The 16,545-nt window shown below is 41.1% G+C and overlaps 1 long non-coding RNA gene across 2 annotated transcripts; it reads left to right on the top strand.

The window, feature by feature from the left end:
- The first annotated feature begins 12,874 nt into the window (after positions 1–12,874).
- LOC123408349 lies at positions 12,875–16,282 on the top strand. Of its 2 annotated transcripts, XR_006612727.1 has the most exons (4): positions 12,875–13,475; positions 13,774–13,921; positions 14,108–14,949; positions 16,023–16,282. It is a non-coding gene; the product is annotated as an uncharacterized LOC123408349 (long non-coding RNA). The 2 variants fall into 2 exon arrangements; XR_006612728.1 differs by lacking the exon at positions 13,774–13,921 and having other exon boundaries at positions 12,876–13,475.
- Positions 16,283–16,545: the final 263 nt, after the last annotated feature.

Below are 16,545 nucleotides of genomic sequence, written 5' to 3' on the forward strand. Positions count from 1 at the left end.
ATAAAATAGTAAAATAACTTTTAAAATAATAATATTGTGGTTTTGAGGCGTTAGTTTGATAATGGGTTTTAAATAAAATAATTGGTGCAAAATAAATTCCCTAAACTGAGGACTTGTAGTACAAATCCCATCTCACGGGTTTTGAAAGCTTAATTCAAAGAAATGCTTTTTGGTGAAAATAATATTTGGTTAAATAGTTTCTGGTCCTAAACACATGGCATGATCATTAGGCAGGAGTGTTGGGCTAAGGAGGTGAGTCTGGAGAGTAACATGAATTATTGAGAATCAAACACAAGCATACCAGCAAGCAAGCAAACAACAATGAGTTCAAGCATCACAATCACTCACAAAAAAATAATTGGTCCTAATTTTTGAGAAAAGCCAAATTAGTTAGGAGAGTTAAAAACAGGGTGTTACAACTAAGCAAATCCAAGTGCGACATCATTTCATCTGTGATCATGTTGCCAAATGAGATATTGATCTCACGCATGTTCGTACTAACAAACAACTGGCTGATATTTTCACCAAACCACTTGATGAGAAAGTGTTCGGTCATTTGACGAGTGAGTTGAACATCATTGATGCTTCAAACTTGGTCTAGACTCACTCGGATGCATGCAAGGACATGAGCTTGACTGGCTATTCCTTGATGCCATTGATATGCCCATCTTATGTCTTGGAAACAATGCTCCCTTGTATTGTATCTAACCTTTTGTAGGTACTTGGATGAAATACACTCCACAAGATTGCAACCAACTCCAAACAAAAGCAATCTTGACATGGCCAAGTATCAACAACCTATTTCTTCAGAGATGAAGGAAGAAGATAACAAAATCATATCCTTGACAACACTATGATTATGAATTTCACTCATTTCATTTGGATATATTATGTTCTTCCTTGAATGACTAACCATTGTAGGTGAAAAGTGAACCAAAACGACATGGATTGCCCCCAACACAAGATGTTCTTCATCAACCTTGAGCATCCACAACATGTTCACCTACATGCTATGTCAACAACATCATTCGAAGGTATGTACTCATACCCTTGATAAAGATCTACACAAATTCATGGAGTAAAGCAACTCAAGTGATATGAAGACATTAATTTGCTTAAGCGTGTAATGGGAAGCTTAACGATGAGTATGACCTACGATCAAGCATCCTTGCTTGACTCCTCAAGTCAAATACTCTAATATAGGTGACCTAGTCATCACCCCACATCTAGATGGAGAATATCATATGGTTCACATTTGATATTTCACATTCTTAGAACCATCCCTCTCTCATCTATATGTGTGTATTTAAAAAAACAAAAAAACAAAAATCTTTCTATTCTTCTATTTGTTCTGTTTAACTATCCCACTTGGAATTATCTTTTTTTTACATTGGACTTTTGAAACAATACTTTCGATCAACCTACTTTATGTTAAAGAGTTGACCATCATTGCAACTCGGTTTCACCAAATTGGGAAACACGGTCCAACCGATTTATCCGAGAGGCCCAAATATTAATCTTGGTTCTACCGAATCATTATGCCTTGGTGACTCCAATTTTTCTGACTTTGTGACTCTGATAAATTTCTTCATGGCTATTGTCTTAGGGGAGACAACTTCTCTAGGGGGAGAAAAATCTTAGTGATCCTATGCAATATAAGAGGGTGAATTATCAAGGATCCCTACCATAGGGGGAGATCATTCAAGGACCTCTTATCCATACCTAAGGGGGATAACAATCGATGAGCCCTACAAAATATCTAAGGGGGAGAAAAACTAAATTCAAGGAACCCTTACAAAAGAGAGAAGTATCCAAGATCCCTATCTCTCAATGAGACCTTACCCTATGCCTTTCTCTTTGGTAATTATGCCAACGGGGGAGAAATATCATCAAAGCTTCTATTCGATGAACCTACTTATAGGGGAGACATATCATCAACAAGCTTATACAAAAAGGGGGAGAAACAACATTAAGGGGAGATACTTGTACCAAATCTTACACATTAAGGGGGAGAGAGATAAGCGTGGCTTTATCGGGGGAGAGAGATAAACGTGGCTTTATTGGTTTGAACTTATTTTCCCTACCTACTCCCAATATCTACATGCTATGATTCAGGCGAAGAGGAAACTTTGCATATTTGTATTTAGGGGAGAAAAGTTCTTGTTCCTTGGAGACATATTCTATCATCCAATCCTATCTTCAATATGTCTTCAATTTCTTGGTATCTTTGAATTTATTTGCATCTTTACAACAGGGTACTCTTGTGTTATCTAACATTTGTTTTCCCAAGTGTACTTCTATGTCAAGATGCTCAAGATTCTCAAGGTAAGTATATGCATCATATCCTTGTTCATGATGACCTCTTGTTTCCTGCACATATTGTTTGCAAGAGGGAGTCTTGAACATGGAAGTCCTTCATTCACATATGTTTGATGCATATAGCCAAGATCCATATGACTTGTCTTTTCCTTCTACCTTGTGTGTGCCCATGCATTACAAAGCAACTATCCTTTAAAGGGATTGCACACATTTAGGGGGAGCTTGTACTAGTCATATGTCTGTCAAAGCTCTCATATCCTTATGAGTATCTTTATTTGAAGCTTTTATTGCATGTTGTCATCAATTACCAAAAAGGGGCAAGCACATATGCTCCCTTGGTGATTTTGATAATTCACGACAACATACATTGCCTCTTAGACTAACACTTTCACCTAGATATTTCAGGTTTAGTCCATGAAGAGCTATGTCTTAAGGTTTATGTGGAGATGCCCCTGGATGCAAGAAAGGAATAATATTGGCTCAAGCTTCAAGCTAGAAGACTCTTCATTTTATATTTGTGAGAAATCACTTTTGATACCATAGGAAAGCCAATACTATTAAAAGGGGGTGAGGTAGTAAAATGAACTGATTGCTCAAATGCTCAAAGTTAGCCACCAAAACACTCAGTCATTTTCCCCACATATCCACTTTGTCAAATTCCACACACACAAGTTCGGTGTCACAAACATTGCCAAATCAGACCCACCGAGTTTGAACCTAAGACAGAACCCTGGCCATTCCCACCAAATCGGGGCAACTAAAACTGCATCGGTGCTACCGAGTTCAGTGTGACCAACGCTTTGTTGCCAAGATACACAAAATCAGAATTTCCGAGTTTGAGTATAGGTGCCACCGAGTTTGTAAATCTAACCATTAGTCACCTTTTCGGCGCCATCGAAATTTATATATCAGTATCACCCAGATTCAGAAGTTCACCACTTTAGTGCTAATCGGTACCACCGAGTTGTCCACTTCGGTGTCACAGAGTTTGCTCTTTTGTGTGTAACGGTTGAATTTTGGTTGTTGCCTATATATACCCCTTCACCCACCTCTCATTCATGTGAGAAGCATTCAGAATGTCACCGAGTTTGCTCTTTTGTGTGTAACGGTTGGATTTTGGCTGCTGCCTATATATAACCCTTCACCCACCTCTCATTCATGGGAGAAGCACTCAGAACACACACTTCATTTCCAGATCCATTTTCTGAGAGAGAAGCACCTACTCATGTGTTGAGACCAAGATATTCCAATCCAATCATTTGAATCTTGATCTCTAGCCTCCCCAAACTTCTTTCCACTAAATCAACCTCTCCTACCCATGCATATTCTGTGAGAGAGCGATTTGTGTTGAGGAGACTATCTTTAGAATCACAAGAGCAAGGAGTTCATTGATCTACCCCATCTATTACCTTTTGGAGGGTGGTGCCTCCTAGATTGGTTAGGTGTCGCTTGGGAGCCTCCTACTTCGTGTTGTGGAGTTGAACCAAGATGTTTGTAAGGGCAAGGAGATCGCCTACTTCGTGAAGATCTACCGTGAGTAAGGCTAGTCCTCCGTGGATGGAAGGTGTGGTGGGATAGACAAGGCTGCTTTTTTGGGGACCCTCCGTGGTTGGAGCCCTCTGTGGACTCTCACAGCCGTTACCCTCCGTGGGTTGAAGTCTCCACTAACATGGACGTACGATAGCACCACCTATCGGAACCATGCCAAAAATCGCCATGTCAACCTCATGCATTTGATCTCCCTTCCCTTCTCTCTACTTTACACTTGCATGTTTTACTTTCCGCTGCTATACTCTTAGAACTCTTATGTAGGGTGCCTAGACTTGTTAGAACTGCTAGATTTCTGCCCTCCTAGAAATTAGGTTAGGCTAGAAATTTTATCTTGACAAGTAGTCTATTCAACCCCCCCTTCTAGACACATCTTCTATCGATCCCTCAAGCGTCTAGGACCAGTCAAAATCTTGCTAGAACTCCATTTCAGTGAGTTCCTCATATGTATTGAGGTGAGACGGAATGGCCCATGTGCGGCAGAAGATCTCATGAAGATAATAGTTATGTTTCTTCATAGCTTTCTGGGTCGCATTGAGATCTATCACAATGGCACCAAACTGTCGCTTTACGCATTTGTGGTTACGATCAACCTTCTGATGAAGACTTAGCCATAGCTCTCGGTGAATCATCACACGTTGTGGAGATTTGCGAGGGGCTTTTCCTTTGGCAGCTGAGTCCTGAGAAGCAGTGTCGTCATTGGTTGAGTAAGATGCAACTTTGTGAAAAATTAGCCATCAAGGGGCCGAGATCCTTCATCAATCACAAATTTTCCTTTGCCTTCAATCATCTCAAATGATTTCTTGACGACTTCAAGTGGAGGCAAGTAGCCGACGCGATTCAGGATATCTGCCTTGTAAGGAAGTGTACATGTGGCCGTGATGAATTTCATAATCCACGACACATAAGGCTTCAGATCAAAAGGTGGAACACGGTGTTTGTCAAAGTCCTCATGAAGAAATCGTGAAGATTTATTGGTATCCCATGAATGATATTGAATAGCAAATTCTTCATGATTCCCACAATCTCTTCATCGTCAGAGTTATGACCCTTGATTGGACAGATGGTTTTGGTCGGAATGCGGTAACTGTCGCGGGCACATAAAGAAATTCCTTCATGAGGAATGTGTTTCTTGGTGTCATTCCTGGAGCCACAAGCATCATCAGCACTTGCATCAGATGACTAGGCAGTTTAGGTTTGTCATAGAAGCATTTGGCTCCTTCTGAGGGAATTGGAACTAAGACTGGACGAAGTAATTCTGTTGCATGGGCTTTTTAATGAGTGTTTTGAGTCATCCAGTCCAGAACCCAAGTGTTGACATCTATGACATCACCTAAGATGTGCAAGGTAGCATAGAACTGAAGAATGATTTCCTCATTCTAGTCACAGATGTCGATGCATAATGGTAGTAGTCCAACATAAAAAAGAACACGAAGAACTCGAGGAAAGCAAGGAATATGCTCCATAAATGCATGAGGAATTTGCCGATGTGAAAACAGTTTGTCCTTGTTGAAGAGTACAATGCCATAATAGTTCATCTGAGTGAGGGTCAAAAATCTGTTGCGCCTTATCCTTGGAGATTCATAAGGATTTGCGCACATGAAATAGTGATGTTCATCAAAGAATTTTGCCTTGTCAAACTTTGGCCTTTTTGTTCCAATGTAAGGCTGAAGAGTCTTTGGTTGAAGATTTGGCTTGAACCGGCCCACTAGTGTTCAAAGATCTTCAGTTTAAGGAATTTCAGTGACGACCACTACCGACTGAGGTTTAGCAACATGAGGTTCACACGCATTGTCTTCATTCAGAGCAACATGTTCTTCAACTACACTCTTCTCAGTTTGAAGAATATTCTCCGCAGATTCATCAATGTGAGGTGCATCAGTTTCCTCAATAGATGTTTGATTGGTAGTGTGTTCAGCTGATGCAGCTGATTCAGTCTTTGGGATGGACTTCATCGGAGTGCTCTTTTCGTCAGACCCTGTATGAATTTCAGTGGCTCCACGAGACTGAGGAACTTGAGGAAATGGAGTGGTCAATGGTGAATTGGGATGAGCCTATTCCCAATAGTCATCATTGATCACATTTGTTGTGCTGCCAATGTCCACATCTTCATCTTTTTTTCATCTCCCACATTTGTGTTCTGCTGTGGCTGAGGAGATGAGGCTTTAGGAATTGAAGGATTTGGTTTATCTTCTATTTCTTCATCAATTGGTGTGGAGGCACCACAGTGAGTATCTTCCATTTATTCATCCCCTTCTTGGATAACGTCCTCGACACCAAATGGCACTATCACATAGGAGGGTGATGTGTTGATAGGGGTGGCGTCAATTGGAGGAGTTGAGTAATTTGTGAAAGTGCTCAAGCGTTTTGCTTCAGAGGACTCTGAGCTCATTGAAGCATTTCTCTTCTTTGTTGCTTCCTTTTCAACGGCCTTTGTTTTCTTCACTTCTGATTCATAAGGAATCTTCACTTTCTTCACTTGTGAATATTTTGGAGTTGGGGTAGTTTCTTCAGGCACGGCTGATGCAGTCGTCCTCGCAGTAATAAGTTCTTCAGGCGCAACCATTTCTTCAGCTGCCCTCGTAGGTTCGTCAATTGGAGGAGTTTGATCATTAGAGTCGTCAGGCAACTCAACTATGTAGCTAGCATGAGGAATTCGAGGTTGCGTTTTGGCTGCAACTTGCTTGTTGTGGTTAGGGATGACTTTGTTAGTATCAACGATGTGAGGTCGACACCTATGGGAATCAACGTGAAACCCTTGTGATCATAGGGCGGGGAGAGGTGATGTGAAGAGCAGAGCTAACAATCAGCAACCGGCAAGACTTTTTACCCAGATTCAGGCCGCTTACGCATAAAACCCTACGGCCTGCTTGTCTGGTTGTATTAAGTGTTTTGTTGTTGATTGTTACAGTGATCGTTGATAACCGTCTTATGTTTCAATGTCCAAAGAGTCTAACTCCTTCGAAATGAGCTAAGGGCCTCCTTTTATAGGCAAAGGGGTCGCCTACAGTGCTCGGTGGTAGGTTCACGAGGAGTTATATTGAACCTAGGGAGGTGCTTATCCATCAACCGTTGTTAGGTGCATTTAATGTACGTCTTGTCCTTGTCAGTGATGTGCTCGTGAAGACACGTATCCAGATGTTTCGACACCTGGACGCTGCGCTGGCGCATGCAGAATGTGATGGCACTTGGGGGCGGTGGCACTGTGGCAAGGGCGGTTGCCTACCAGTGGCCAGGCCCGTCATCCCGACAAGGAGCTTGCTGGGGCCTTGAGTCCTCGTCCTGGCAAGGGAGCTTGACGAGGGCTTTAGTCTTCGTCGCGGCAAGGGAGCTTGCCGGGGTCTTGTACTTGGTGAGCTCATCACGCCCACCAAATGGGCGCGACCTTGGTCATCTTCCCGGCAAGGCAGGCTTGCCCAGGCCTTGATAATCTTGGGGGTTGCATCTTGACTGGGTCCTGTCATGCTCTGTCGGCAGGGGCTCTTCGCGCCCGTGCACAAGTATGGGCACTAGGGACCCCGGTCTTTAGTGCACCGAGAGTTAGCTATGTTGATGAATCTGACTTTTGCGCCCTTGCAATCCACATGAAAGTGATTGTATTCTTCACTTAGCTTCTTGATCTCAGTATGAGCGGTGCAAAGCTGATCAGGGGTCATAGTCAGAATGTTGTTCTTCACAAAGCTCTCTTTCTCAGTCTAAGCTTTTCTCGCTTGCTTGGCTTTCCGAACCTTCCATTTTTTCCCATTGATGAAGGCTGTCAACACGTGACTTGGTCTAAGTGGAAGCTTTAAGTCGTCAATCGGTGTTTGAGGAGTTTCATATGAGAGATCTATGAAATCTAGTATCACCTTTGGATCCATCATGAGGGGAATGGTGGTGCCTTTGGCCTGTGTGACCCTTTCTTACTTGTTTCTGATGATAACAGCTAGTAATTCATCATCTTCTTCTGACGCAGAAGGAACATTGAGTACTTTGCTAGGGCTGGGACTTCTTCCTCGCCAAACGGTCATTTTCTTCTTCACACTAGTGCTTGAAGAAGTATGAACGGAGCCTGAAGAAGATGGACCTGAGGGAATTGAAGTCCCCATTGGATTCTGGACTGGTCATCAACTTTAGTGGCGGTGAAGACTATGTGACAGCAGTTGAGGACTTTGCTCCCACCTTAGGGGCAAGCCGAGGAATTTGTTGTAATGGATTTGCGGGTGAGGACTTTGGCTTGACAACTCACTTCTTCAAGATAGATCGTTTCGGAGCAAGCTCAGTACGAGAAGCCTCAACAGTAGAGGAGGAGGCAGCAACAGCTGCATCAGCAGATTCCTCGTTGAATCTCTTCACGGCCTAGTGTGCAACTTTCAATAGTTTGGCCTGTTGTTTTGCATTCTATTTAGGATAGTCTTGAATAGTTGCAAGGCTTGTTGTATCAGCCACTTGTTGATTGACCAGAGGAGGCCTTTTGCATGGAGGCTTCACGAAAAAATTGCTCATATATTTAGGAGTCACATAATTGTACTCCCGCCATTCTTTGGATCATCTCCTCTCAATATTTCTGCAAGCGCGTTTTGCACGTTTCTTTTATCTCTTTGCCATAGATTTGTTCATCGGGTGTGCAGTATTCATCAAAGATGTCATGAAGGATCTCAAAGGCAGTGTTCGTATCAACCTTCTTTCCACCCTTCTGTTTCTTCTCCTCACCCATTTTCTTCACTTGAGGAATATGAAATTTTGAGGACTATGATGAGGTAAGCAAATTTTCTTCAAGAAATGCTACAAATGAGTTAATTTGATGAGAACCTAGTGATTCGTTAGCAGACATTTTGTACCTGTGAACAGAGTATAGGTGCGAAGAATTTGAAGAGGTCATATGTGTTCTAAGAAGATTTTCAAAAATGACTCAAGTTGAGGAAATTGACCACTACTATTTTTGAGGAATTTCTCTAAGTGTCCTTGTCTTGGGTTCCAGAGTTGTGCAGACCCGAAAATTCACACAATTGAGGAATCACTTGAGAACTTGTGTAACTTAGTGAAATTTATAAAGTGTTATAGACATGGAAGTGTTCATCTGATGAATTCGCCGAGGAATAACAGTTTTTGAAGATTTTATGGAAACACAAAGACCCATAGGGGTAGTAAAATTTGATTTTAATTACCCTGGTTGAAGAACATGATGAACTATAGACGAGGAAAACAGAAGCTCGTCGTTTCAGATCTTCAGCGCCCTAACTCGACGGTTGAAGACAACTACGGTGGCAGTGGAGGAAGGAGATCAACAGTTGGAGTGAGTACGACGACGATGAGGTCGACGCAGCAAAGCTTTTCCTCACCAGCGACGATGCTAGGTCTAGCTTCGAGCGGTGAGAAGTGGAAGCAAGAGGAAGAAGTGACTGGGGGGTGAGAGTGGGGTATTTATAGCCCAGGTGAAAATAGTCCGACCCGAAATTTTTGGACCAGAATGCCCCTGCCCCTTCCTTTCCGCACAACAGGTGGCACCTACAGTGCTCGTTTTGATTGTGCTTATCGATCGTGGGTAATGGGTGCGGTTTGAGCGGTAACTGCTGGAAAAATTTCAAAATAAACTTATGAGGACTTTGTTCGCAAATTCTTCAGCTGACAAGGATTCAGTGAAGACTTTGGACGAGTTTCAAATAGAATGCATATGAAGAATTTGAGAACAAACTGGGTTGAGCTTAGCATAGAGGGGGTCGGGTCTGATCACATTCACTTAGAAGATACACATAATATGAAGACTTAGCTATAAGTGAATGTTGTTGAGGACTTTGAAAGCTTATAAATGTTTATATAGTCAATGAAGAACACATTTTCAAAAGTTTTGAAGAATTTGAGCATTTGAGGAATTTACAAACTTGAGGAATTTGAAAAACTAAAGACTTTGAAGATTTGAAGAATTTGCAAAAATCTCAACTTTGAAGAATTTCAACTTGAAGAATTTCAAATTGGGTTGGTAGGGTGATCTACCATATAACACTACAATAAATATGTCAACTTGTGACCTTCTCTCAGTGACCCCAGCTGAATTGGTCGTAAATAAACGACCATTACGCTAGGAAGGGCTCAAACCCTGAAATTGCCTTACACCAAATGGTCATAAAGTAGACAAAAGTGGTCAATGACCTTATTTCTACCTGATTACGACCAATATAAACAGTCATGAGGTTGAGAAAGTGGATGCATATGCCCAAATTTTTATTTATCCAAATGTTATGAAATTTTTAGAGCGCCTTCATATGCCCAAATTATTATCCTTCTCCAAATTGAAGCTCAATACAATCATCTATGTGAGTCCAACATCAATTTCTATTTTTTGTCTAGATTGGCACATTGCAAAGCAAGTGCTATCTAGACCACTCCTATTTCCGTCAGACTTTTCCGGCTCTCTTACATATTCAAATAATTTCTACATGCCAATATTCAGCTCCATTTGCCTAGTAAAGCTTCGTCAGCAAATTTCCAAAGTTTCTAACCAAAAAGAAGCTCTGTGAAGGAAGTACTAGCTACGATTATCCAAATGATCTCCAATTTTCCCAAATGTTTCATATGCTCAAATAATCACCCTCCGCAAAAATTTATATTTATCCAGCAATCCATGTGAGCTCATCATCCAAACTTTTATCTGGTCATATTTTCAATTTTAGAAGCAACTATATTTTATATTGCTTAATTATTTATAAAACTTTACCAGGGATTGTTGATACCTATATAACTTATCTCCACCAAATTTTAGCTCATTTAGTTTAGCCAATTTCTCTCAATAATTTTCCCAAGTTTCTGTCTAGAGAAGAGCATTGTGAGGGAAGTACCACTTTGGCACGTCCAAATGGTATCAAATTTGTACAGTACCTACCTACACCCAAATTACCATCCTCCTCCAAATTTCAACTCAATCCATTCATTCATTTGAGCCCAGCTTCAACAATCATATTTATGTCTAGTGTGGTACTTAGCAAAGCAAGTGCCACCTAGGCTTCTCCGTTTGAGCTGAACAATTTCCAAGAGAGTCTCCTTAGTTGATGATCATCCTCAGCCGAAACTCAAGCTCATGGCCGTGGTCATTTCCCCCAGCGATAATCAAACACTTGGCTGCTAATTCATGTTTGAGCTTAGTTCCGTCTCCTTGTAAGATTCTTCTGTTGTATTCTTATTCCCAACACCTAACGGGGGTGTCCGACACATCAGACATGCCTAGGCCACCCAGAACACGTGGCAACGCGAAGGTCACGCGGTGACCACATGGTTGGCATGCCAGTTTGCGCGCTCTGGAGTTGGGGCCCTCGGACACCATCCAAAACTCAACGTCTTGCCACCACACCATGTATATATGATGAAATGGATACTTATTTACCTATAAATGATTTTTGGGAAACATGGAGAACAAACTATAATGCAGCTGCAGTTCAAATTTGACCCGCTTCCAACGGAATCGGCAGAAATTTGTCTTTTCCACGAGAGGAGGATCAAAGCTTTTGAGACCCAACCATTTGGTCTATTGTACATTAAATATGTCCTAGTATTTTAGAAAAATGATTTGTTCCAATGTTTCAATAAATATATGGTATGTCATACACAAAAGAACTCATTCTGGGCACTCAAAAAATGGAAAAAGAATTTTTCGTCCAAAGGAAATGAAAAATTCCTTATGTAGCATTGTTTTCCGTTCTAATATGCACCCTTTTGCACAATATTAGATCATTTGAACAAACTATGCCATGAATGTGTCCATAAGATTGTTCATTTGGCTTAAAAGCCATGAATCTTCACACAAGATAGCTCATTCCTAAGTACACTTTTTGAAAATAATTACCGTATTACAAGCTTATTATTTTTTCTTGTAATTTGGTCACATTTAATGGCATAACGCGAAGGTTTTCCATTTTTTGAATTTTTTGAATTTTTCATGCCCATTTCAAAACGCGGTCAAAACAACAGGAATGGCCGTTCCTAGCTAGTGGCTAAATCTTGGATTTTTTTTGTTTTTCTTGCACTAAATAGATACTTATGTACCTAGAAATTTCATTTTTGGAAAAAATAAAGAGCAAACTATGAGGGACCTGCAGTTCAAATTTGAGGAGTTTCCTGCTGAATCGGTGGAAATTTATCTTTTTCACGAGAGGTGGATCAAAGCTTTTGACACCTAACCATTTGGTCAATTGGACATTAAATATGTCCTAGTGTTTTAGAAAATTGATTTGGTCCAATTTTGCAACAAATATTTGGTAGTTTCTTAAAAAAATCATTTTGGGCAATCAGAAAATGAAAGATGCTTTTTTTGTCCAAAGATAATGAAAACTTCTTTTGGAATCATTGTTTTCCGTTCCAATATTCATCCCTGAGCACACTATGAGATCATTTGAACAAACTATGTCAAGAACGTGACCATAACATCGGTCATTTAGCTTGAAAGCCATGAAACTTCGCACATGATAGTTCATTTATGAGAACACTTTTTCAAGGTATTTACCATATTACAATTTTTTTTATTTTTCCTAGGCACTAGGTCACATATAATGACACAATGCAAGAACTTTCAATTTTGTTGATTTATTTTGAATTGTTTATGCCGATTTTAAAACGCGATCAAAGCCACGGGCATGACTTCGTAGCTACGGGTGAAATCTTACAAAACTCATAATGTTTCTTTGTTGAAATATATACATGTGTACCTAAAAATATTTTTTGAAAAAATTAATGAGCAAACTATGAAGTAGCTGTAATTCGAATTTGACCCGATTGCTGTTGATTTGGTCCAAGTTGGTTTAAATGGCCAGAAAAAGCTAGAAAGATCTAAAATGCATACAAGCTGGTTATCATCCATAAAATGTTATTTAACTTGAGTGATGCCATTTAAAAAAATATTAGTGGTAGCTCCTTTACAAATCCCTTTTTTACCACTTAGAAACTGTTTTAGATTACATAATTTTCGGACCAATCATAAAGCAGAACCTCTCTTCCTACTGATCATCCCACTATAGCCAACTTGAGCCGTCCATACCATACAGATGCAACGTCTCTCAACCACCTCTCCTAAACACATGCCGGCCAACCCAAACCCTAGCTTCATCCCTCCCGGTGTCCCGCGACAAAGACCCCAACCCCTCCCTCTCCCCCGATCCCACCTGTGTGCTCTCCCCCGATCCCACCTCGCCCCCGGCCGGCGCGGCCTCCGCTCCACCAACCCCACCGGTGACCTGCTACTCCACCGCTGGCCCACGGCAGATCCATCCTAGCAGCAGATCCACCCCTACCCCGTAGCCATGGCAGGGGGATCCCGAAACCCTACCCCGTGGCAGTTCCTGGAGCATCCCTTCAACGCACTCGGGGCGCTCCTCCTCGCGCTCTCCCTAGCGGGCCAGCTCCTCGAGCGCATCTCTTGTCTCCTCACCAACCACGGCGTCGGCCGCCGGCTCCTCGAGCGCACCTCTTGTCTCCTCACCAACCACGGCATTGGCCGCTGGCTCCATCATCTCCAATAGGGCCGGTTCTAGAACTGGGACAAGATCCGCAAATGCGTCCACGACGGCAAGGTCTGCTAGAGGTTCTGGGCCAGTAGAGAGTCACCTCACCGGTTCGTCACCAACAATACCTCCCCGATTCAGGTCGATTTCTCCTCTTGTTCTTAGCTCTTCTCCCCGATTCAAGTCTGACGTTTCTGACAAAATAAGAAAGAGTGTACAAGACCCAATAGAAGTTTGTATTTTCTCTTACTAACGAGGTTCATGAATCATATTCTGCTCCATCTTGTCGATGCACACTTTTTTTTATGATGCATAAGTATGTTATTTGTTAGTATCAATTTACCCATTATTGTAATATATGACCAGTTTCTAGTAGAGAGGGATTTCATCATCTTGATCTGGTGCACGCCTTCTTGTGCGGCTCTGTTATTTGGCACAGCTCGCCTTCCGGGAGAAGGACCATCTATAGATGTGGCAACGCAGCGGCGACAACCAGACCGACCTACTCCTTCTCCTCCCACGGTGACAACCAGGGATTGGGCTGCTGGTTATTGAGCCACTGCCGAGTGCATCGACACAAATGCTAGGTCCATGTCTTGCTCATCTAGCATGTAGAAGTTTTCCCCTGTTTCTGTGAATCAAAAATAGGCGAGTAACCATGTTGCACAGTCCAGCTAAAGTGCAAATAGGGATTCATCAATAGCCATACTAGTGTGTAATACTACTCCATGTTTGTAGTTGATCAACGTGTGCTTTGATTCGATTTTTCTTAGGTTCTGGTGATGTTGTGGTTGTGGTGGTTTCCTCTAGCGATGGTGCTGACATCCAGGGATGCTATGGTGGACTGGTGGTGGTGCTGTCCACCGGAGCTCCTGCTGCCGGTGTCCATGTTGCTAAGCTGCTCCTGCGGGCGTTGACTACAACATGATGCCACTTCTTTCTTCAACTCGGCGGTTCTCCTAGCAGAAATTGATTCATTTTCCAAATAGGAGGAACCTGTCTGTTTCACCCTTGTGGTTCTGAACTTCAGAACCTCTATGAACATTGGTTCGTAATGTTTGCTTTCTTATTTTGGCTGCTACTTCAGCACTCCCGGGTGCATTTATTTTAGGTGTGAGCACTCGACTTTAGTTGTGCCTTTTCAGGTTTAAGTCCATTGGTATAAATAAATTTCTAATTTGATAATGTTCGCCCTCAACAGCAACACATAATGATGATCACATTAGCTTTTTTGAACACTCAAATCAACTTCAATGCTTTAGAATCTTCTTCGTTTGCCATTACATACATACATACCCTGATGGTCGTTGTCATGTTTGTTTGCTCGTGCATGCACAAAAGGCTAGCAACTGAATGATGCTAGCTACTTCAACTTTGGTTCTATTTAATTCATACCATAATATTTTCTTGCTCTTGCTGCATCATGGATTGCATGGAATGAATGGTGTTTCACTTTGTACCTTACCTAAATCCTACTTTCTCTTACCCCCTCATTATTTATTGCTCGATTAGTTGCAACAGACACCCTCCATCGATGTCCGGGACACAACGCAACTGGAGCTGAGTAGACCTTGGCCCCGACGGCAGCATCGACCATAACGACGCCCTGCGCAAGGTTTTACTGCTGTTTTGTTTTGTTGTGATTGACATATATCCTCCTATGATTGTTGTGATGTGTGTAGGTAGAATAAGTGTTGTCCTTGTTGGTAATTTATGATGTGTAGGTGCGAATATTTTTGCCCATGAAGTCTCATATGCTTGTCCTTGTTATTCTGTTGTTTGATAATTGGTTCACAAGGGGTATTTTATGTCTGGTGTGAAATCTGTACGATAACATAAGATGCCACCATGATTATATTGATTTATATCAAGATAGCATCATTTTCATATCAAGAAATATATGGATGTTTAAATGAAGATGCATCAACCCAATGTTTCTTATAATTTAAAAGGCTTCTTGAATCTATGGGTATATGTATAACCTCATGGTATTGCTGGCTCCTTTGTTTTTGCACAGAAAATTTACTACGTTTTTTCTATCTAGAATTAGTTTTATTTCAGTGGTATATGATGACCTATGGTGATAGTTCAGTACATCATGCTTGTTGTTTGATGGATCAATTCCATAGTTGTAAGAGAGTTGTCAAATCCTTATTTTGTTTCAGTTTTAATTAACAATGTCTTTACACCTAGCATGAGAAAACCTTGTATTGTCACTCGAGTATATTATAGCATCTTTTTGGGGTAATTAGTGCAACCTACCATGGTTATTGTTTGAAGTTGAGCAATGTGTTACTAATTACTAAATAGTTTAAAAAGAAATTGACAAAACAACAAATATACAGGGTGCTCAACACGTTCTATAACTGTAGAACGATGTATCAGTCAATGTGAAATTCATGACATGATTTCATCTTGTAGCAGCAGTCTTATTGTAGCAGAATTTATTTATCTGTGAAAGCATGTTCATCACATGTTATTTAACCAGGACCTGCACTTTTTCCATGCATATTCATATTGTCTCTATTGTCTTGCATGACTGTCTCATTTTAACTAGCTCAACTAAAAAAGCACGGTACTAGCTGAAATATGTTTATCATTCTACAAAAAATTGTCCTTTACTCCTTTACTCCTTTTTTGAATGGAATGTTAATAATATATTGGCTCTATTTTTCTAATTCTTCTCAGTCGATTCATGTAAGAGGGCGACCGTTTAAGACATGTTGTCATTCTATTATCCCAGTCCTGACTATGGCTGTCAATGAGTCGAACATTTGATCGCTATCGAAGGAGCTCCATGCTGAAGAAGAAAACACTTGTAGAGCTTGTAACTCTTATTACACTTGCAAAGCTTGTAAAATATTGTATATGTTACATCTTGTATCATGTGTTATTTGTAGAGCTTGTATTGAATCTAGCTATTGTTATTCGAAGTATTATGTGTGTTTTCTGCTTGCCAATTCAAATATTGGTATAGTTTTACTGTCAAATTCAAATATGAAGAATTTGAGCCTAATAGCTGGGACTCATTTATCACAACCTGACAAGTGGGACCTGTATAACTAGTGGACCCATTTTATAAAAAAAGAAAAGCAAAACGGTTGGTACAAAAAGGCCCAGAAATTAAAAAGGCCAAATAGTTGGGCCAAGCCCACGTAGCCAACAAAAAATAGCGGCTGAAATACTGGTCTCGTCTCATATAAACACCAAA

Source organism: Hordeum vulgare, chromosome 7H, assembly GCF_904849725.1.
Source record: "Hordeum vulgare subsp. vulgare chromosome 7H, MorexV3_pseudomolecules_assembly, whole genome shotgun sequence".
Taxonomy (NCBI): Eukaryota; Viridiplantae; Streptophyta; class Magnoliopsida; order Poales; family Poaceae; genus Hordeum; species Hordeum vulgare.